The sequence below is a fragment of the Sminthopsis crassicaudata genome, chromosome 6, assembly GCF_048593235.1.
Source record: "Sminthopsis crassicaudata isolate SCR6 chromosome 6, ASM4859323v1, whole genome shotgun sequence".
NCBI classification, from domain to species: domain Eukaryota; kingdom Metazoa; phylum Chordata; class Mammalia; order Dasyuromorphia; family Dasyuridae; genus Sminthopsis; species Sminthopsis crassicaudata.
In genome coordinates this window covers 106,891,305-106,915,835 of record NC_133622.1, presented here as the reverse complement: position 1 = coordinate 106,915,835, position 24,531 = coordinate 106,891,305, and the positions used below count along the sequence as shown (strand labels likewise).

At 35.3% G+C, this 24,531-nt stretch overlaps 1 protein-coding gene across 16 annotated transcripts in view; it reads left to right on the top strand.

Moving 5' to 3' along the window:
* Window positions 1-24,531, top strand: part of SORBS2 (sorbin and SH3 domain containing 2) — a 451,850-nt gene that overhangs the window by 230,252 nt on the left and 197,067 nt on the right. For 12 of the 16 annotated variants that reach the window (XM_074276085.1, XM_074276086.1, XM_074276084.1 and 9 more), the window contains one exon: window positions 6,736-6,876. The exons of the other annotated variants lie outside the window; for them this stretch is intronic. The gene's annotated coding sequence lies outside the window, so the exon portion shown is untranslated. The remainder of the gene's footprint in view (window positions 1-6,735; window positions 6,877-24,531) is intronic. 16 annotated transcript variants of the gene reach the window in all.

Below are 24,531 nucleotides of genomic sequence, written 5' to 3'. Positions count from 1 at the left end.
TATCTCAAAGATGTCAATGCCATTTGGTAATCTGCTAGTCTTTACTGTAAAGGAAATTTCTCTGGGATTTGCATATCCTAGGATCAAAAGACCCTGTCAGAGGTGCCTAGTTGACCTCTGCTGATTATGCACATATTTAAATTTTGGTTTAAATGATACAGTTTGTAAATTATGATCTTTAGAGCATTTTGATCTCTTTTGATCTTTGGGATAGTTTGTACATGACTTCCCTTTGCAATATTTCCTGCTATTGTCCTTTTACATTGGCTATTTGTAAGCTCACTATGTTGATAAGAAGTAGGGAAAGGAGTTGTTGGAAAACTAGAATAATACAAAATTTTAACATATAATCAAGATAAAGAACAAAAACCTATTAAACTTCTAACTTTATCCTGGTTCTAGTTCTCCATGACTAAGGGCTATTAACATGCCCTTGAATCAATAACATTCAGCTTAGTCAAACTCTTAGGTCCTAAGTATTGATTATACCATGTGGTATCCACAACAAGCAGTTGAATGAACATGGGTGTTTGTATACTTCACATTTTTTAAAAAAAAGATAGTAGAAGGACCAGAAGTACTCTACATCATAGTTTCACAGACTTTTAGAATTGTAAATATCATTTACCTAGCATTTTGCCTGAAGCATAATGGGTTGTCTGAGGTCACACTTTATTTAAGCCTCAGTTTTCCATTTTAAGGCATACATTTTACTCCTTATTGAACCTTTAGGCTGTTGAAGCCCAAGTAGAAGAATTGGCTGACATTGAAATAATGGAGGACACAAAGAACATCCATTTACCTTATTTCCTTCTTTAAATTGAGTGTTATGTTTACTTGTTTGCATGAATTATACATGGTATTCCACTTAATGAAGTTTTCCTTTTAAATCAAATGTAACTTCAAATGGCCTGCCCAGACCATTTATACATTATCCAATATTTCTTGTCCAATAACATTTGAAAACTCTCTTTGAGTTTCAATGAAGACTCATGCATATTCAAATTTATTTTCCGTGAACATTTATGTGATTAATCTCTATATGGACAACTCCTGAATCCAGCTTTAAGCTCTCTTCTGAGCTCCTCTGCCAAATGCTTGTGAGAGATCTCAATATTCCTCTGAAAATATCAAACTCAAGTTTTTAAAATGGGATTTGTTATCTTCCTTGCCTTAATCTGCCATTCTTCCTTAAAAACATCCCTATTAAGGTATCCTCCTACTCCTAATTTCTCATGTTCATAACTTTAGAGTTAACATTGGCTCTCCTTTCTCCATTACTATGCTTCCCTCTACTCTGATTATATTTCCCTTGAACCGAGAAACTCCTCTTTGGGCTCCATACTTTTATTCTGTTCTCTCTCCTGCTCATCTTCAACATAGCTAGGTGACATGGTGGATAGAGTACTGAGCCTAGAGACAAGAAGTCCTGAATTCAAATCCTTCCTCAAGACACTTATTAGCTATGTGAATTTGGTCAAGTCATTTAACCTTTTTCCCGCCTCAGTTTTTTTACCTGTAAGGTGAGGATAATAAAAGCGCCTACCTCTCAGGATTTTAATCAAATAAGGTCATATTTGTAACCCACTTAGTACAGTGCCTTGTATATGGTAAATATTAAACAAATGGCAGCTATTGTTGGTATTATTCTTACCATTATTCTTATCATTGTTTTTATTGTTACTGTTGTCTAAGACACAGGGTATTTCATTCCTTTATCCCCTAAATCCTTCAGCATCCCCTCTTTGCCTGTTAGATAAAATGTAGCATTTAGGGTCTTTGACAATTTGGATCCTGCATTCTCTTATATCCTTATTCATACCATTATCCTTCATGTATTCTATAGACTATTTAATTGGACTGGGAACCATTTCCCAACTTCACTTCTAATTATTTTAACCCTCCCTTTCCCTTTCTGGATTTCTCATGAAGTTTCCCTTAACATTAGGCTTTCTCCTGGGCTTTTTTGTTAATTCCTGAGTTTATTTACCATTTGGTATTCAGTTACCAAAGCAGATACTCCTATCAGTTAGAGCTATTGGCTCTTGTGAATGCTACTACCAAGCTCCAATGGGACCACTATATTTTTGACCTTAATAAGGTTACCCACCTAAGGTCTGTGGGTATGTGACATATTCTCTTGGGATTTAATATCCCTCATGCTATATGCATTATGAAGTTTGACTGCCAAAACAGCTGCTAATTTGCTCATCTCTCATGTACATAATTCCAAAGGGGCATCTTACTAAGGTAACTAAGTAGAGCAGGGGCTAGAACTCTTCAGAGTCACAAAGTCATACCACAAATACTTACTAGGTATTGTGACCCTGCACAAGGCATTTAACCTTGGTCTGCCTCAATTTCCTCATTAGTAAAATGGGATAATAATAAATAGCATCCCCTTCCAAGGTATGTGAGGAACAAATGAGAAAATATTTATAAAAGGCTTAGCATAGTGCTAGAGACATAGTAGGTCTAATGCTTGTTTCTTTCCTTCCTGATTTATCTCATCCTCCTATAATAGGAATATCTAGGCCATTTTCATCCTACTTTTTTATACTTTTGACTTTAACTTACTTTGACTGGGTGAAAACTTAAGAATAATATATCATTGTATAGCATCCTTGACCATGACCTTTGACAGGGGTCTATGGATAGTTTTAAGGGGCCCATGTCCTCAGATGAAGGGAAAAATCCATTTTTACTTTAACCTTTCCTTTGTAATACTATGCATTTTATTTTATATATTTAAAAACATAATCCTAAAAAGGTACCACAGGCTTTATATCTGAGTATGTTCCTTGAGAGATGGGACTGAGACCATGAACTTAATTAATACTGTAATTAGCACACTAGCAAGTAATCTATGACTGCTTTTTCATTCATTTAACCATCAATCTGAAAGATTTCTATTAATTTACAAAGTTCTTTATAAACATCATCTCCCTCTAATCCCTGCAACATCCTTATGAATTAAGGAGTATTGTACAAATACTATTTTATGGGTGCGGAAACAGAGGCTCAGTGAGATTAACTGAATTACCCCAAAGTAAAACAAGCTAATAGACTGCAAAGCCAGAACCTGCCACAATTTACAATCCATCCATCTATATGAAAATAGATTGACTTCTCTCTTCCTGATGTAAGCATATATATTGACTCTTCCCATATTTTTCTGTATGTGTTTATCATAGATACTGCTGGTTTTTCTTCCTTGTGGACAAGTCTTTCTCCATATATGAAAGTATACTAGCAACAATATTTTCTATCTTTGATTGCTTCTGTTCAAATGTGGTAATTTTGACTAAAATATTATAGATTCTTTGATGATAGTCAGTGCTGTCCTTATCAGAATGATGATTAAAAAAAAAAAAAAAAGACTCCCTACCTCTAGTATATTGCACCTCGGCAAAGCTGAAATTTTACCTCTTTTAACCTTTTAAGACCCTATGTTTTAAAGACTCATTTACCTTCTGCTGAAAAATCAACTCCATTTAAAACTATTTTGCTCCTAGACCTTGAAAGGCTCAGATTTCAAAGCTGTTCAGATAGTCGGACTCTTCTGAGAATAGTTGAGTTATAAGTTAACTCTATGGAAACAGAAAAGAGCCAGGGGCAAGGTTGCGGAGGATGTCTCATAGGTAAATGGTGTCATTATCAGATCTGGGCATATTTTCAGGTTTTCTTATTACACTGAGTTGTAGAAGCAACATGATGCAGAGGAAGGAGGGAAGAGAGGGATGAAAGGGAGGGAGGTTATAGTTGAAGAAACATGGGGAATTGAAGTTACATATCAGGATCACACAGATAGTATCTGAAACCGGATCCACTGTGTCACTAGCTGTCTTTTTGAGAGGTAGTCAAAATATCTAGGTTTGAGTTGTTGCTTTGCTACTGAATGCCCTGTTTTGGACGAGACAGTTAAGGGTTCCAGACCTTAATTTCCTCTGTAAAAATTACTCATCTGTAAAAGAGTATCGGACCCTCTGGTTCAATTCAAAAAACATTAAGGAAGAAAATAAGTATTTATAAAATGCCTACTATGTCCTAGGCACTGTGTTAAGTTATAAATATAATCTCCTTTAATCCTTGCATTCCTGAAGGATAGATATTATTAGTTTCCTTATTCTACAGTTGAGGAAACTGAAGCAGATAAAGATTAAATAATTTATTCAGGGTCACACAGCTAGTAAGTGTCCGAAGCTAGATTTGATCTCAGGTTTTCCTGACTCCACGACTAACATTCTTGCTGCCAGCTATCCACAAGATGCTAGGAATACCCAATCAAAATGACAATTAGTCCTTGCTCTCATGAACTTATTTTCTTCTGAGCTCCACAAATTTATGATTTTATAAAAACTTGCCCAAGATTTTTTGTATAACTGACTTTTGTAGTTTAACACACGCAGACCTAACAAGTCCTTTCCTCAGGAATAATAGAACAAGCTACCAATAAAGCATGAAAGAAAGAAGGCAAAACTTTGTGACACTGAGTTATCCTAAACGGGTATCTTAGGGAATCCTCTATCCACTACAGCTTGGCCTGGGAGAGAGTTCCCATTTAACTCTGAAATTCTGTAATTCTGTTGACTGATTAATGGTTGATGGGGTTAGTTAACTCTCCTATAGTTTCCCTGAGGAGATAAAAAAGAAAGGTTCTTGGAAGAGTATCACTTTTGTTGCTGTTGTTAATAAATTGTAATATTTATAAACCTGTTCATAGTGGGGAAAACTTAAATCTTTTTTTTTTCACTTTTAGCTATTCAAATCCTATCTCTTTCAGTTTTACTAACAGAACTAGAACCTTAAGTGTTGTGGCAGAGTGGAAAGGGACAAGTATCCATGGCATATATTAAATCAACCAGTTTTTTTTCAACCTAATCAATAGAAAACTGCTTCATGCTATATCAAAATCTGATTTTTAAAATGTTAATTAGATTTTTAAAAATAAAAACAATAGAATTTTTATTTAAAATATATTTTAAAATTATTGTGAAATTGAAATGGGAATCTTAACTTCTGATTGTGCCATATTTGAACAAATATTTTAGGGGGAAAATCTGGGTTATATGACTTGCCCAGGGTCACACAGCTACTAAGTGTCTGAGGCTGAATTTGAACTCAAGTCCTTCTGATTCCAGGGCTTGTGATTTATCCACTGTGCCATCTAGTTGCCTCCTAAGCAAAATATTTTTAAAAGGTTCAGTAAATATATTTGTAGAGAATGGACATTTCTCTCACTACTCTCCCATCCCCATTCCTGAGTAACCCCTCCCTTCACTAGCCAATAATTATAATATCAATTATCAGTCTTATTTAGTTGCCATCGGTTTCAGTCCTCATTTCCAAAGTTATTCTAAGTGATAAGAATAGGAATATGTAACAATTAACCTTCAGAATAAGAACTTTGAAAAGCTAATGTTCAGTTTCAACATCCCTTGATGGGTTATTTTATGGTTGCTTTGTTGTTTCTTGGCGTAATGAGTTTAAAAGATTAAAGATTTTCAACATATAGATGGAAAGGTTGTTTAAAAAAATGCAGTGTTATCTTATGCTTTCTTGGCAGAAAATAACTGATTTTCTTTCCTAGTCATGTAGGGCATTTCATAAAGCAAAATGGGGAAGACAGGAGTTCAGAAGATGTATGCAATCTTCTGCCTGCCCATGGTTGCTGAACAGATTTATGGAGGATGCAGTTTATTTAAATAGGCTTGTCCTGTGAAAGGAAAAGCTACAAAAGTTTATGGGGCAATGATTGTTTTCATTCTTCATCTTTGCTGCCGTGTCAGCTACTTCCCAGGTCTTGAATTTCATTCCCTAAGACAGTTACTGGAGGAAAAAGCTTAAATCTTTGTCTACCATTGTCAGTGACTTTAGTAGAAATTGCCAATCAGAAGCTGGGAATGAGTGTCTGCAGCATGTCACTGGAGGATCCCCAGTCACCCACAAACAGATAACAAATGTCAACAGTTTAAGCCAGTAGCCTTCCAAAATAGCATAGCTAGTGAAACTGAAAATTTAGCTGCATACTGGAAATAAACTGCCATCTTCAGTCTTCTGGGAGACTGGGCTGTCAACAGAGACTGATACCAGATTGATTGAAGTACTCACAAAAAAAGAAACATATAAATAAGCCAATGTAGCTGAGCATACTGTCTTCTAAGGTACCCTCATTGTATCAGAGGAAGAACATCCTCTGCAATAAAGCCAGGTAAATAATTCTAAAACCCAAAGGAAAGCCATGATCACGAAATATTTCTTAAAGACTCCAAGAAATATTAAAGGACTATATTTCTGGCAGTTTTTCTCAGGTTTTAAATTGAAAATCTACACAATGAATCAATTCATTGGGATTTTCTTAAAAAAAAAAATATATATATATATATATATATATATATTATATATTGGTATACATTCTCTGTGTGTGTGTGTTTGTATCTCTCTCTCTCTCTCTCTCTCTCTCTCTCTCTCTCTCTCTCTCTTTCTCTCTTCTCTTTCTCTCGTCTCTCCTCTCTCTCTCTCTTCTCTCTCCTCTCTCTCTCTTTCTTTCTCCCCCCCCCCCTTGGAGGAGTGGTGGTTCAGTATTGCATTTTCACCCCTGATTGCAGACATTATCAACCGGCTGCTGCTGTTGCTGCTCAAAATAACTCAGATGCTCTCAGAACAGAAACCCCAGCCAAGAGCTAAGATTGCTTTGCTTGTTCCCTCATTCTTCTCTCCCTCTCTTTCCTTCAGACTCTTGGATTGGACAAAGCTTTAAACCTTTGGAGTTCAAGACCTTCTGAAAGGGCTAAACAAACAGCTTCTTCATGTGAGAAGGCACTAGCTCCTACTTCCTCTGCATTAGAGCAACTATCAAAATAATTCAGCTGCCTGGTAGGTGATGTTTTGGTAATTCAGTGTGGTTGTAATATATTCATAATTGACATTCTTGAAAAACTTATTTATAGTAAAACAAACCAGCAAGCAAAATCTTGGGCTGCCAGTGGGGTTTTGTTTGTTTGTTTGTTTTTTTAATTAAATATTCCTTTCTAGTATTTCCAGAAAGTCTATGTGTATTTCTACTGATCAGCTGCATCCTCACTTGAGACACCATCTCCTTAGTATTAACCTGCAATACTAACCTGCCTAGGTGGTGGAGCAATGGTAGGAAAATCCCAGTTTAGAAACTTGACTGTGAGACCAGTAACTGAACATCTCAGACAGTATTATTTTGTTGTTTAGACTGCTTATTTTTATCCTTCCAAGGGTATTGAAACAAAGTTAAGGCTTCAACCACCTGAGCAAAGAGATCTTTTTTATAATTATTCCCCTGTGACAATGGAAACATTATATTAGGATCTGTTTCTCTCTTGTTTTATTATTTTGTTTATTACTGTCATAATTTAGATAAACCCTAACCCCTTTATTCTCTCTCTCCCCCTTTTTCCCTCATAGTATAAATTGGGACTTCTACTATTTTTTAAAACTGAATTCACCTGATCTGCACAACTGTCCTGTCTGCAGGTTCCTCTGAAATAATCATATACTTTTTCAGATGTCACTCTAACTTCTCCCTCTCTCCCAGCTTACCCCACTATATATATATATTTGTATTCTGACATTTGCAAAGTTGTTTATTTCTAGATTTGAACTTCAAACACAATATTTTTTTTGATTGTGGATTGCTTTGCATCCTTCTAGTTAAGATTAGCTTGGGCAATTGTAATTTATTTGATAATATTTTCTTTATCTTAATTACATTGTTTTTTTATAAAATTTAATTATTTTTAATTATTGGTAGAAAAACCAAACAGCTCAAAAAAAGAGGAAACCATAACTTTTACAGAACTATAGCCTCACCAACTGCTACATCTTATTGTAGATTTCTTGAAATAGGGAGCAAAAGAATATACAGAAAGCTTCTTTCTCAGATCACTTACTTTGAATTGTTGGGCTGCCCTAATTGCTGTGTGCTCTGTACTCTACCATAGAATGCTTACCACAGAGCTGATTATTTTAACTTGGGCACTGAAACTCTTGGAATTAAAGATTTATTTCAAAAGATTTTGTGGGTATCATAGGCCACATGTCAAAAGAAAATATATACTTTAATAGACAGTGATTTTTAGGAAACAACAAAAAAAAGAAGTTGTTTTCTTTTGGTGAAACTTTCTGGTCTATATAGGGATTTCCTGAGATACAATTTCCAGGATACAATAGAGACCAAAAGGGAGGAGCAATATGCAATTTAGAGTAAGCAAAACGATGTTTCCAAACTTCTTTTAAAATTTTCTTCATTTTCAAAGTACACTTGTTTAAGTATTCTTTATCAAGGTGTGCTCTTGTCCAATCTTCAGAAACCCGAACTTTATATCTTCTTTAAGACCCTCTGGTTAGGTACTGTGGTTAGTTACCTGGTAGGTAACTGTGGCTACTCTCAAATCCTTGATGGCTTGCTGTCTATCAGCTGACCTCTGTTCCATAGTAATGGCTCAGCTATCTTGTACATCAGGAAGCCTCTACAAATTTTAAAAGAAGGTGGTGCTAAATGAAACTTTTGAAGAATAAAATGTAATTTAGCAGATTAAATCTAGATAGAATCTGGTTTTGAATAATCTGGTTTATCAATAACAAAGACAAGTAATGGTCAGTATTTCTAATTTTATTCTTCCTAAATTACTTTTGTCTATTCCTTTTTATCTTGCACCATCAGAATGTAAGAGAAAATTTAATCCCTATATTTCTGGAACCTTTACAAACTTACACAGCCTCCTTCCATTTGTTATTTTGATGGTGTTCTATAAAGTTCTTTAAGCTTTGGGAGGGCTTTCTGAAAGCCTTGAGCTGGAGACTTTAATTTTTTCATCTGTAGCATATCTATTCTATCCTTCCTTCACTTTCCTCCCAATTAATGATGACTTGATCTTTGAAACAGCTCCACTTCATTTCCTTCTCTGTACCTTCTCATCGTCCTCAACAACCACCTTGCTGAATGATACCTTTCCTGCCCCCAATTCTGATTCTGGTCCTATCCATCCCTCTTTGTTCTTGGAAGGGATATGTTAATACCTTATGATCTTACTTACTATCCTTGCAACTCTGCAGATCAAAGTGTCTTTCTGGTCACCTGTCCTGTTTATGGGATATTCTACTTATTAGAATAAATATTGTTGAGAGCAGGGCCAGTCTTTGCTTCTGTGTTTGTATCCCAAGTGCTTAAAACGGCGCTTGGCAAATAATAAATGCTTAGCAAATGCTTTCTCATTCATTCTTTTATTTTAGTCTAAGAACTGGGCAGCATCTGTTTGGCCATATCAAGTGTATTTGAATTGTAAAAGGCTTAAGTCGCATCCCAAAGTCCAATGACCCAAAGATGAATGGACTCTGAATGTGGCAGAGAGCCAGCCCATCCCCACACAAGCCATTTTTCTTCTGCTGTTTCTCTTCACTCCTTCATTTTAGCTTGAGACATTGGATTGTTTGAATGTAAAATTCAAAGGGAAACATAGCCAAGGCCACTGGGTTTCACACAGGTTCCACATGAAAGCAGTATTTTACTCAGCCTTGCTCGAAACTTGGCTTCCGTTTACCAAAAGTTTCATGAATGTCAGTGAGCCTGGATTTGAAACACAATCCTAAACTAGGTGACTTTGGGCTATTTTGACTCTTGCTTATTGTGCCAGAGCAGATTTGTGCAACAGGTAAATGCCTTGGTTTTATACTTTCTCCTCTAATTCAATGTATCTGGCTTTAAAAATATAAAATCCTTTAGTCCTTAGATTTTTTTCTGTTTTTTTTTTTTTTTTTTTCTTCACAGCCAGGTTCAAGCCCAAAGTTAATATTTATTTATAGCTGAGCTCTCCTTAAACTCTAGCCAATAAGAGTTCACATTTGAAAGGCTGACACAACCTGAGCTATAGTGGTGTGAACATGTTGGTATAATTCAGTGGAAGGAAGGAAGTCCCAAGGGACCAATGGAATGTCTTTCTTTGCTTAAATATACCTCTGTGCTCGCAAGGAACAAACAGTAACATTTTGTCCAGGTCTCTCCCCTTGACAGTATGCCTTTTGTTCATTTTCCAAAGGTGGTGTCAAATATATGGGTGGAAAAATAATAAACTTCCAGATTTTTTCCCCTGTGCTTAACTGATATACTCCTAGGGAACATTGTAAGTATTGAATGATTCTGTACTGTTACTTATAACCTAATGTATTCAGAAAATAAAAGAGTACTCACTGTGGTTAGTGTTCCTTCAGTAAACTTTGGTGATCTGCAACCACTGCCTATGTCAACATTCAGATGGGGAAGGATGGAGCTGTAAGTTTTGTTCAACAAATTCTCTACATTTGAAGCAAAAAAAAAAAAATCACATTCTGAGAATTTCCCTCCCAACTTCCACTTACCCACCCATCCCCAATCATGTAACTGTCCCTTAACTGAGTACTGAGCTTTTTTTTTTTTTTTTTTTTTTTTTTCCCTGTGTCTGTCCCTCATGAGAAGCACAAATGACTGCACTAAGGATTACAAGAATAGTCAACAATCCCTACGGACAAATTGGCCAAAAGGGAGGTCTAAAATAACCAAGGTTGAATATAAATCATTCCCAGTGAGACAGTCATTGTTGTTTTTCTTTGTAAAATATTATTACATTAGCAACTGAAAATGAGAAATCAAACTTCACCAGTTGGATGAAGTGGAGTGTGGGGAGGGGTAGGGAAAGCAGCAGAGAAAGGTCCACAATGTGGGAAAATTAAGTTCAAGGGAAGAAAATCTATAAATACTAATTCTGATCTCAGTAAAGGCTGAATTACCTCTTATGAGATTAAATGCAGTGGTCTTCCATACAGTGGCAATAATACAATTAGATCCTTGAAATCATTGCTAAGTTAAGTGAATGCCATAGTTATATTTTTCTTAATAAAACATAACTTTATTCTAGAATCAAGTTTTTTAGCAAGTGATACATAAGACCCTTTTGGGAATCCAGAAGAGCAAAAAAGTACTATATGAGAGAGAATGTGTAGAGTCAATTATTCAATTAATTACTCATTGCTAACTTCTTATCAAAATGTCTTAACTTTGGTTTCTCAAAAAATCACTATTCTTTAAATTTAAAAAAATTGTCCCAAAGAAGAATAAAATGAGGCAAAGCAAATGTTATTTTAAATTTTGAAGTAACTATAACCCAATGATTCCTAATTGTTCCACATCACTAATAGGCATCATGGGAAAAGCACTGGCTCTGAGGTCACGGAACCTATGTTTGCTCACATTTATATAGTTTCTACTATGTACCAGGCACTCTGCTAAGAGTTTTACAAATATCTCATTTGATATTCATAACAATCCTGCAAGGTAGGTGCTATTATTAATCCTAGTTGAGGAAATAGTGGTAAATAAGTTAAGTGACTTGCCCAAGGTCAGTTTTATATCTGTAATATGAGAGAGATGGGACTAAGATCTCCAAGATCCCTTTACAAATGTGTTTCTATGAAATAAAAAGTAATATAAGTCATGGTAACTACAACATGTGAATAGTGCAAAAAGATTTGTTTGCTGAAAATAGCAGTGGCGAACCAAAATGCAGTGTCTCTGAGTTGTAGCAAAAAAGTGACATAAAGAAGAAAAATCATCCTTTCTTGGTCTTTGTTTCTCACCTGAAAATTGGAGATCACCTAATGTTATTTCTACCTAATTCAAGTTAATAGCATTAAAATAACTATTTTTGGTTGTCCAGTTATTTTTAGTCACTTTGTGATTCCATTCTGGGTTTTTTTTGGCAAAGATATGGAGTGTTTGTCATTCATTCCTTTACTTCTCCTTCTCTTTTCATGAGGAAACTGAAGCAAAGAGGGTTAAGTAATTTGTCCAGGATCACATAAATCGTATATGTCTGAAGCCAGAATTGATCTCAGGAAGATCTTCCTTACTCCAGATACAGCTCTCTATCTGCATTACCTAGCTGCCCTAGAATAATTACATAACTCTAGATTTATGGAGGCTACACCTCTCCTCAAAAGAACATAGTACATAGTATTTGTTTAATCCTATGGCAGAGTGCTAAACCTTTCCATAAAATTCAAGTTAGGGAAACTTTGGGAGCACAGTTTAAATTCTCTAAATAAAAGGTAATATGTTTTATCCTAGGATTACATTGCATAAACATGCAAGGTCATGGTCATCTAATGACTTTGGTCTCTACTTGTCTCCAAATTCTTGGGCTGTCCAAAACTGGGTAGTTAAATCCAGTCTATAGTCAAAGGAAATCAGCTCTTTCCATTACCTTTCCTGGCTCTGGGGGAGGGAGACAGAATGACAGTCCCTAATGACTCTCTAAATCACTTTTATGCCCATGAGGAAGTGTTAGAACCAATCAATAACACATGTTGACTGGCTGCTAAAGTCAAAAGCTAGCAGGGCTGGAGAAGGATGCTCTTTTCTCTCTGCTTGGACAGATTGCATTCCCAGGTCTAATGCTTAGAACCAGTTTCCTTTGTCCTAAGATGAAAGTACCATAGATTTAGAATTCTTAATTTAAAAAAAATTTTTTAATAGTTTTTATTTACCAGATATATGCATAGGTAATTTTACAACATTGACAGTTGCCAAACGTTTTGTTCTAATTTTTCCCCTCCTTCCCCCCCCAAGATGGCAGGTTGACCAATACATGTTAAATATGTTAAAGTACAAATTAAATACAATATATGTATACATGTCCAAACAGTTGTTTTGCTGTACAAAACTTTGAAATAGTGTACAAGCCTGTGAAGGAAATCCAAAATGCAGGCAGACAAAATTAGAGGGATTGGGAATTCTATGGAGTGGTTCATAGTCATCAATTCTTCATTTTTTAAAAGATGAGGAAACTGAAGGAAGTCTGGAAGGGCTAAGAAACTTGCCCAAAACTACATAGTAACAAAGCTAATGTAGGATTCAAATCCAGGACCTCAGATTCCAAATACATTGTGGATATCAATTTATGGATGGATGTGGGTGTGTGAAGATGAGTGTTTCCACTTTTATATTGCCTCCTTTGTGTGAAGTCAACCTCCCTACTTTCTAACTTGCAAAAATCTCTTCTCCAAAGAATCACATACAGTGGTTCCTTTTCCTTTTCCTTCCCAATATAGAAATTGCAGAGTGTGGTTTAGTCAAAGAGGTCCTAAGAGAGTTGTCTGAGAGGTTTGATAAGATATATACATATTAGAAGTGATGGCCCACAGTCCACCGAGTTATGAAATATTTGCATATGCATTTCAGCATGGATTTAGTAAATGGTGAATAATTTATATCAGGGAACAAATTGAAATGACCTGTGAGGTGCAAAAAGATAGAACAATAACTCCTTTTAAAATTCTTGAATGTGACCTTTCAAGGCTCTTTGTTTGGGGAATTATCTGTAGTGGGAAAAGATGATATAAATTGGTCTGTGTAGAGTTGACTTATTTTCCTTGTCTGAAAGTTAGTGTTTCTATCTAAATAACAAACTGGTTTGCCTATATTTCATAGTTCCAGCCTCTCCTGCTTCAAAAGGAAATAAAACTTGTATGTGTTCAAATGTCAATTATTCATAAAAGTTTCAGTTGGTTTTGTTATGAAAAGATTTCAAATCTAGAACATAATCTCTTTAAAAAGTAAAAAAAAAAAAAAAAAGAAAAGAAAAACTAAATTGGATTCTTGGACAGAAATATATTTTGAATTTTCATTAGATAAGCTGGCCCTCAGTTTCCTCATGTTTAAAAGGTGGAAACTGGACTAGATAGATTGAGAAGTCTGCCTGTTGTAGCAGCTGCCATTGGTAAGTCTGGGCAGAGGTAAAGCAAGTTGAATTAGCAGTCTTGGGGCCAGAGGCTGAGAAAAAAAATATCAGGGCATTTGAATAACATTTAACTATATAAATATTTACTAAAAGTCTAATTTGTGCCATCTGTTCTACTCCTTTAGGAGTTTCTATTCTCCAGAAAACTGATGTGTCTTACCTGTTCCTCCTACTTTTCCCATGAATGGCCTGGATTGAAATTAAGCCTTTGTTTAGCACCTTAATAAACCAATCCTCAGCTGATCTAAAGAGCAAGTCAGCCTGCCTCTTTGGGTCTGGCTTTCTCCCACTCCTCTTCCTAATGGCCATGTAATATAGTTGAGAGCCCCTAAATTGGAGACTGAAGGCTGTTTGCACAGTTAGTACTCTGATGCAACGCAGGTAATCTTAGACAAGGTTATTTCCTTTTCTATAAAATTAGGGATTTAAACAACATATTTTCCAGCTTTTAATTGTGGGAACTGTCTGGTAGTGTTGAGCTCTGATTTGGAGCACTGAACAAGCCTCTTGTGTGTTATTGTCCATGGAGGAGGAGGAGGAGGAGGCAGCCAAATTAAGCATATAGAATAAGGAACAGATACATGGCTCTACTGGTTTAAGTTCAATTTTCTATAATTTATATCCTGGATTAGCTTTCTGGCAGTGCCACTAACATTGACTATTGAATTATGACATTTTGTTTTCATGATTTGAGGACTCTATTAAGGATCACGAGCAACATTGACGTAATACTGTTAATATACTAAATTTTATAGGCTTTCCAAATTTAAAAAATATATATATTTGGAGTTCTTTTTTAAATGTAAAACCCAATAAAAATTTTCATTGATTTCAATGAAATTGAAATCATTTGAAATCAATGAAAATTTTTATTGGGTTTTACATTTAAAAAAGAACTCCAAATATTTGAATAGGGTTGGGATAAACACCCAGGCTCAAATTTTGAGCCTTTTCATTCATAAAAAATTGAAATAGACTGGATATTTCTTCATGGGTTTTAAAGGAACAGTCATACTTAGCCAGAATGATACTCTTTTGCCTATCATATTATATTTTATTTTCTTTGCCTTTCTTCATATATGCCATTTGTCTTCCAAAATTCTGATTAAAACATCAAGTGACAGTTAATATTAATTGTGTTATTGTGTTATTAATATTAATAGGTAGTCTCAAATAGAGGGTTTGAAAGCCCATCCCCCCCGGCCAAAAAAAAAGCCCTCCATATATTCTCAGTCTTTCCTCTGTATACCTGACTCATTCATTCATGTCTGTGTTCAAGATTGTGAGGGATTTCCCCATCAGGAAATGTTCCTGGGTTAGTGTTTTTGTCCTGCAAAGGTTCATTTTCTTGTGGGTAAACAGCTATTATTAGCATTTCAAAGACTATGGTATAAAGCTCTTCTTGCTTATTCTTTAATTCAGTGTGAGCTGATTTGGACTATTCTGGCTTCAGTGGTAGATGGTAGTTAGTACCTATATGTCTCTCCTCTCCCCTTGTTTTTTGCTCCTTCGTATTTAGAGCACCATTGATTTGGTACATAACCTGAACAATCAGCACAAATAAAGCTCTGTTCTTCCCCACTCCCTCCCTGTCTTACTAAGAGGTAGAATTCAGAGAATTTTAATTCAAAGAACTCTTAAAGCATTCCTATGTTTCCATGAGAAGATGTGAGAATTTTCTAAAAAGTCACAAAAACAAACAAACAAATAAATAAAAGTCCTTTTAATTCACTCACAGAAAAACAGAAATAACATGAAACTTCAATAATTATGATTCAGCCAAATTCCAAAAGAATTTTTTTAAATGAAGAAGAAGAAAGGTTTTTGGATCACTGGGACATGGCTTCTTTTATATATGCAAGCAATTTCATTAGGCAAATATTGTCTCTCAACCAATTTTTAAAAATTAAATAGCTTTTAGAAAATATTACATAGAAGTTGAATTCCAACAAAAATCTTATAATCAAACTCTTTATAAGATTTGAAGTATATTGAATTATCTCCTCCCTTTCAAAAAAAAAGATGTAACTAGTTGAAATCCAAGAATCCAAACACAACTCATACTTACCTTTTGACTTGATTCATGTGTTGGCTTTACCCTGCAAGGTCCTTCACTGATCCAAATTTTTAACTATCGCTCTAGGCCCAAATGAAGTTCTTTTCTTCATAAGTTAAGATCTTATTGATTGCATCCTTCTCCAAATGCTTCTAAAATCAGAAGTAGATACAAAAATGTTCAATACTGTACATTCGCATCATAAATTATTATTTGAAATCTACTTGTTCTATGTCCCCAAATGTATTTTCAGTTTCTTGGAGGCAGGGATCTTGTCTTATGAACTTTGTATATACCTGCTACAGTGCTAAGCCATGAAAATACATTTAGTAAATATTCATTGAGAGTCTGTCATGGAGATAACATACTTCTCAGTTTTTTTGATGCTGTCTTTCTTCATTAGCAAAATTAACTCAAAGTGTTTGTAAGTTCATATCAGGACTGTCAAAAAATCAAATAAATAAATCAATCCATTTGAAATAAAGGGAATATCAAGCCTTGCCATAAATGAATGAGAAGCAATGTTTTACCTGAGGAGAGAATAATACAATGATAGTTACAGATTCTGAGCGTGATCAGAATAATGTCTTTACAAAGAAGAAATGATTATTTTTATTTGTGATATGAAATATTCTTTACAGATTAATGTAGAGATCATGAGTTATTCACTTTTGCTCTAAAATGATAGAATCAAAGACTTCATTAGGGCCTTTGATCAAACCTCCTCTTAGAAATTAAGTGACTCATTCAAGGTCATAGAGTAATGGGGAAATTTGACTTGAAATCAGGTCCTTTAATTTCTAGTAAAATGCATTTTCAATACAATTCAAAAAATAGTTATTAAACACCTGCTGTATGTGGAACAAGAGTTCTTAATTTGAGAAGGAATCTGAAAATAGATTGGAGTATCCTTTACCTTGATAGAAGAGAAATTACTTTTTATTCCAATATAATTGGCTTTCTTTGTAATGCTGTATTTATGCATTTAAAATGTTATCTGGAAAAGAACTTCATAGACTTCATTAGACTATCTCAGGGAGAGGAGGTGGTCTATGACCCAAAAAAAGGATATCAGTCAGTAAACATTTTTAAATGCCTTTTGTATACTAAACACTGTGCTAATTTAGCACTGGGAATACAACAAGAAAAAAAGCAAAAGACATCCTTGCTTTTAGGATCTCACAGTCTTAGAGAGACAAGATGCAAAAAATACAATTTTTATATATGGGATAAATGAGAAATAATCAACCAAGGCAAAGCACTAGAATTAAAAGGGCAGGAGGAAAGAGTTCCTGTAGAATATATTAATCAAAATTTGAAGGGACTATAAAATGCAATGGTGAGGGGAGAGCATTCCAGGCATGGAGAAAAATGAATGAAAATACTCAGAGTTGGGAGATAGAGAGTTTTGCTTGAGGAACTACAAAGAGGCTAGAATCACTGGGTCACTGAGCACATGGCTGAGTTGGATAGGTAGAAAGGTTAGGTGAGAGGTATTTGTGACTAGAAATAACTACAATGCAAAATGAATTCCTAAGGATGAAGTACAAAATATTGCGTAGACTTGGTTTGAAAAGAATATGGTATGACTTAGAAGTCTGAATGTCCAATTAGCCTGAAAAGATAGGTTGGAACCAAATTGTAAAGAATTTTAAGTGGCAAACAGATGTGTTTGTAGTTTATCTTAAGGAAAATGGGATACTGCTAAAACTTCTTGACATGGTAAAACTGTATTTTAATTTTCTTAGAATAAATATGTACAATCATTTTAAATATATTTGTCATGTTATGCACAAAAAAGACCAAAAGAGAAAAAACACAAGAAAGAAAAAAACTAACAAAGAGAAGTTGAAAATATTATGTCTTCTATCCACATCCAGTTTTCATAGTTCTCTTTCTGAAAATAGATGGCATTTTCCATTCCAAGTAAGAATTGTATTTTAAGATTGTCAATTTAGTAGCTGTGTGGGGAAGCTAGGTGGCTTAGTGGATAGAGTACGCTAGCTGTGTGACCCTGGAAAAGTCACTTAACCCCCAGTGCCTACCAAAAAAAATAAAAATAAAAAGGCAGTTGTATAAAGGATGGATTAAAGAAAGGAACTTCCTTCCCTTCAGAATGGAGGGATCACTTAGGAGCCTGCTCCTGCAGAACCCCAGGAGGAGAAGTAATAGAAAAAGGGATCAAGATAAAAGGAGATGAAGAAGAACCATGAAAGAAATTACTGAGGCAAAACATAGAACCTGGAAACTGTTAGAATATGAAATTGCAAGATACGGGAAGGAGCCAAAGATATTCCCAAGATTTTGAGTGTAGAAGACTAGCTAAATTATTACACAAAGTGAATTCCAAAGATGAAGCAAGTATGTAGGGAAAGATAATAAGTTTTAAACCTCATCAGTTCTCCTTGACTACTTCAAAACCATATGGTAAGAATCCACATCTTATCTCATTCCTTAGTCATTATAGATCAGGAAAGATGGGTCATATCTACAACAGAAAAATTGAGCATAGAGAATAGAAGACAAATAGCTTTGGATTTCAAAAGATCACAGTATCACAGTATCACAGTATTTACAATATCAGAAGGACTACAATAGCCAATTAAACTGAGTTTTTAACCTAAAGTCAATGAGTTTGTTGTGTTGTTTAATATGTTGGTTATGATATTTCAACATAACTGATTTCCTTTGAAATCCTATACATTTTACATGATTAAATTATCTTCTGAGAAGGGTCCATAGGCTTTGTCTCACTGCTAAAAGGATCCAACCACTCATTCCGCCAAAAAAAGTTAAAACCTCCTCCCCTTGAGGATGGTGGGCTTTGGCTCAATGTATTAAATATGGGACAAAGATCTCAGTTCTACCTGCTGACCTTGTACCAATGGAAGTTGATGGTATTTTAAAACCTTTGCCTCGTTGCTATTGATTATGTCCCAGGACTGTTGATTGAAGAGAAAAAGTCAGCAAAGGCCTTTTTGCATAAAATGCAGATCTACACATTCAGTTTCAAAGTCTCATTTCATAAATTTGATGATGAAAACTTTTTTTAAAAAATAAAAAATTTTAAAGTCAGGTAAACTCAGCTTCTTTGACAGTGATTTCAAATTACATTCTTCTTAATACATTAGTCTGTAAATATACTCCCTATGTAAGCATTTTCATGTGCTTCATTGTCACATGGTACCAAATTAAATTAATCCTAATTTCCTTCCTTCCTGATCTGTATAAGATTGCTATTCTCAGATTAACAGGCAGAGTCAATTCATTAAGGGGAAAATCTTTTTTAAAGAATGGAAATTTTTTTTTTTTTCTGGTACAGTTGTTTCATTGAAGCATCACTATATTTAAAACAAATGGAATTTCATTCAGTTACTTTGACTATGAGGATGAAATCCTCAGCATTATACTTCAACAGTCTGTCAACATTCCTTTTATTTAGACAACCTTGTTACTCATGCTTCTTAAGGGCCTAAGCTCTGTAATGAAATGGCCCCGAAGTTTGGAATTTAGTGAGATTATCTAAGAGTTCAGACACGGAGAGTAGGACGTGTGAGAGGTACTATAGGGTGACCCATCAGATAACCTCTACCTTTTGTCAGCAGATAAGGCTTCAGAAAAAAGAATATAGAGGTGATTTTTTTTTTTTAAGAAGATAAATTAAGTACTTCTGTGAACACTCATTTGCTAAGAGCAAGTGAACTGATGGGGCAGCTTCTGTCTACCAGACAGTATATAATTACTGGGAACGTGCAATCTGACCCATTAATAGGATCACTGACTTCCCATTGATTGTAGGGATCTCACAGAACTTTTTTTGTGAGAAGTCTTTTGAAGGGGTAGGGTTTCTTAACTAGCTAATGTGGGCCAAATATGGCTTTGGAGAAACACTGTTTTGTGAGCCTTGGGCAAAGATTTTAAAAATAAACATTCAGGAAGGTTAACAGAAGCATATTGTAAGAACATTTCACTGTAAAAAGGCATTACTGAGCCTCAGTCATGAATCTGAGGGCTTGGACTTATTTTCAGTTATTTGCTTTGAGGTGCCTAGGGAATGAGTGTAAGAAAATGAAAAAAAAAATTCTCTCTCTCAGACTTTGAAATACATTTCAAAGGAATATATAATTTTATCATAAAAAAAAGATAAATTTGCTTTACTGACCTATATAGATATTTTGGAATCTAGTATTGGTGGCAAGTAGCATGCTAGCAGTTCTACCCAGATCTTTTTATGATTTAATTATGAGAATAATTTGAAATAATGTATCCTGTATTTGAGGGAATACTGCCCCTTCCCTGAATATTCATTCTGGAAGGGAGAAAGGGTAGTGCAGTGGAAAGAGGACTGGATTTTGGAGCCAGAGAACATGAGTTAAAATTCTGACTTTGCTATTTAACCTGTATAAGTTATACTAATCTGTATATCTTGGACAAATCATTAATCTTAACTCTCTAGATTTCAGTTCACAAATTAGAAGGACTCAAAGATCCTAAATCTATGATCCTATATTATATTTGACTTAGAAGTAAGTTTCCAGGAGACAGCTAGGTGGCACCTTGGATAGGGTAGTAGCCCTCAAGTTCAAATCTAGCTTCAGACAATTGACACTTACTAGCTGTGTATGATCCTGGGCAAGTCACTTAATCCCCAGTTGCCTTGTAAAAAAAGTTAAGTTTCCATCAATACTACCACCCACAGCAACTTGACCATCTCCCTTCATATCCCCTTAGTCCTCTAGTTCCTTCCTGCCAATCCAAGACAAATTCCCAAGTATCAATCAATTAAACAGTAAATAACTTTTAAGTGCTCACTTTTCTCCTGCCATCCTCAGGTAGACTCAGAGTATCCACCAACCAAGCACCAAGAAGATGTTACGTTCTATTAAGTTCCCTAGTTCCCTTTTGCCCTCCCCCACCTGTTGAAAATATCAATCAAGAATTTATTAAGTGTCTAGTAAGTGTTCCAGTTTTTCTGCCATTCCTAGACATATTTGGAGTATCAGTCATTCAAGGATTTTTTAAAAGCTCCTGCTAAGTATCAGGCACTGTGTTAGATGCTAGAGAGGGACACAAAACCAAGAGGATTCTTTTATTTTTCTTCAGACTAAGAAAGGACAGAAGCTACTTCTCCTTGTCTTGTGCCTTACATGTTGATCCAGATGCAAGAGTACCAGACCCTTCAGAGCTGAACATAATTGGTAATGTTTCTAAAGAAACTTCGTTTCTCCAATACTTTCTCATAGACCTAGATTTGGAAAGGACCTCAGTGGCCATCTAAATCTAAATCACTCATTTTAAAGGTGAAAAAAGGAAGCTTACAAGTCAGATGACTTGCCCAAGATGGTACAGGTTGTCAGTGAAAGAGGCAGAATTTGAACCCTGATCCTTCCAATGCTGGTTGGCAAATACCAAACCTAACTGCTTCCAGGCAGGAACAGTTCTTCAGCTGTACCACCTGTGATGCTACTTCTAGGCCTTTTCGTGCCTGAATCCTTGCCAAAGCCACTGGCAGTTGCTTATTGGTGGGTGTAGCCCCAGCTGAGCCAAGTGCAAGTCTATTTACATCAAGTCTCATGCCTACACTCCAGTCCCTGACTCCTTTGCTTTGGAGATGTCCCTGATATCAGCTGTGCAAAGTCCTAAGCCACTGACAGTATTCTAACACAGCTGCAGCCACAGCTTAGTAAACATAGGTCTGATGAGAATTCTTTCCTCTCCTCCAAGGCCTCTGATTCATATCCTTGTATTTTTAATTTAGACAGTAACATGTTTGGGGTTTAAGTTTATTTTTTAAAGTATTTTAGGCAGTTCAAAATAACATCTTCTTAGAACGAAAGAAGTGTTCTTTTTTTTTTTTTCCTCCCAAATCACATAGTTTTCTTCCTAAGGACATTTGCAAACTGATTGGGAGCAGTAGCTTAGCTCCTACTGCCCCCTTTCTCTTACATGGATTAGTCCCAATATCAAATGCTATTTTATTCCTGGACATGTGCAATTCCAGTACATTTTGTTCATATTCCACATAATTCCTCTTGCATAATTCAGTAATATTTTAGCGACAACTATGGCTATCAGAAATTATATAGTGGTCAGACCTAGGATTTAAATCATTGTTCTCTCACATTAAATATGTGTAGTCATAAGTGTTTTTCCAATTTCCATTGAAATTTCCAGTTTCCAATTTCCAAAATTTTTCCATTTTTTCCCAATAAAGTTTCCAAAATTCATTTTTACAAGATTTTGAGTTACAAGTTTTTCTCCTTTCCTCTCCCTCCCTAAGACAGAAAGCAGTCTGACATAGGTTATACATGCGCAATCATGTTAAACAATTTTCCATATTAGTCATGTTATGAAAGGATAATCAGAACTTTCCTTTTTCTAAAGGGGAAAATGATGAGAAAGAAAAAACAAAGAAGAAAGTATAATTAGTATGTTTTGATCTCTATTCAGACACCATAATTCTTTCTCTGGATAAAAATAGTATTTTCCATCATGGGTCTTAGATCCCTGTGTTGCTGAGAAGTGCTATGTCTATTATGGCTGATCATCATACAATGTCGCTGTTATTGTGTACAATGTTCTACTGGTTCTGCTTACATATGGGTCCTTTAGCCTTTTTGTGATCTTTTGGGGACAGATCTAGTCATGATATTGGAATATTGCTGGAATGCAATTTGATTGCCCTTTGAGCATAGTTCCAAATTGTTGTCCAGAATGGTTGGATCACTTCACAACTCTACCACATTCTGACAACATGCACAAGGATGTGATCCTCATAACTAAGTGAAAGAGAATGTTGACTTATTGAGCACTACTTTTGTGTTGAGGCTGATAGGAATATACCTACTTTAAAGTCAGGGAGCCCTGCCCTCAAAGAACTTACAATTTAATTGGGAAAGCAAAGCAGACAAGCAGAAAAGGTCATATCACAAGGAAAGAAATGAGTGCTCACTAAAGAATACAGATGACATAACACAGTGAGTTACAGTGATCAGATAAGGAAATAGCTTTTGACTTAGGTCTCGAAAAATGGTTGTGATTTTGAGAGGGACATGTGTATCTACTTTATAATATTTCAATGTGGAAAGAACACTTTGTGAACTGTCATCAGAGAAATATACTTTAGTCAATAATTTCCATATTATCTATGATATTCTCAAAGAAATATATTTTAATCAATAATTTCTTCTCTGAGATATTCTTAGTGTTGATGCAGACTGTCATCTTAGTAGTTTAATAGGTTACTCTAATCTTTTCTCTCACACACACACTCACACTCTACCTATTGATAATCTTCTGGGAAGGAACAGCCTTGAATTTACCCAAGGCTGTCCTCAGAAATTTATCACCAAGTCTATACTTGGAAGTTTTAGAATTTGTCTGGACTTTCATTCCACTTTGAGAAGCACAGGATCAGAGACATCTAGGACTGGAGATCTGGAACGGAAAGGAACCTAAGAAGCCATCACCCTCATTTTACCCTCAGTTAAAGAATCTGAAGCCCAAAAAGGTTAATTCAGGGTTACATCCTCACCACAATGAGTCTTTAGAGTTGAATTTAAGTGGAGGAAATGTGTTATTTTTGTTGTTGTTGAAGATATTCCATTAAAAGAATGATTGTTTAAGAGTCAGGAAGCCTCCTGGCTCTCATACTTAGTAGATTTTTTGTATATGTGTCATTTGAGTGCATATGTCTCCTAATTCCTTCTTGAATATTGAGATACAGCCATAAAGCACAAAACATAGACCCTATCTTTTAGGAACATGCAATCTAATGATAGAAACAACATGCAAACAACTAGATGAAAACAAGCTATATATAAGATAGACAGAGATAATCAACAGAGGAAGATACTAGGATTGAGAGAGACTGAAAAAAGCTTACTTAAAAAGCAAAGCTTTGGATACAACTTGAAAAAGTCAGGAAGGAGAAAAAAGGAGAAAGAACATTCTAAGTATGGAGGAAATACCACAAACATGCCCAATGCTGAGAGATCAAATATTTTCTTCAAGGAATAGCATAGGAGGTCAACATCTCTGGATCACAGAGATTGAAGAGTCGGGGAGAAAAGAGCATGTGCAACAGAAGAAAATTGGAAAGGTAAGTATCAGTTGCTGCTTAATTCCATGATGAAAACAGGCAATGAAGGATTTTGAATACCAAAGACTTTTATATTTAATCCTGGAGATGATGAAAACCTATGAGTCATAATTTTCTTTTGTTTCTCATATGGGAATCATGTTTTCCAAAATAATGTTTGCCATTCTCCCATTTTCACTGAAGTCCCCAAGTAGAGAGGTTGACTTGATCTGGTTTGGGAATAAATGTGTAGTTTTTCATAAATGTTCTCTACTTCTTCATTTTCTACAAGCAGATGTTGCCTCTGAGAGCCATAACATCCCATAAAATGAAATTTCTTGTTGTCTTTTATCTCATAATGAAACTAGCACTATTAACTGGAAAACTAGCACTATTAACTGATAATAGGATTTGAAGTTAAAGCAATGTAGGTCCAAATCCTAATTTAGCCACTTTCGACCTGTGTGATATTGAGTAAATTGGTTACTCATTCTGAACCTTCCTTCCCTCCCTTCCTCCCTTCCTCCCTTCCTCCCTTCCTCCCTTCCTCCCTTCCTCCCTTCCTCCCTTCCTTCCTTCCTTCCTTCCTTCCT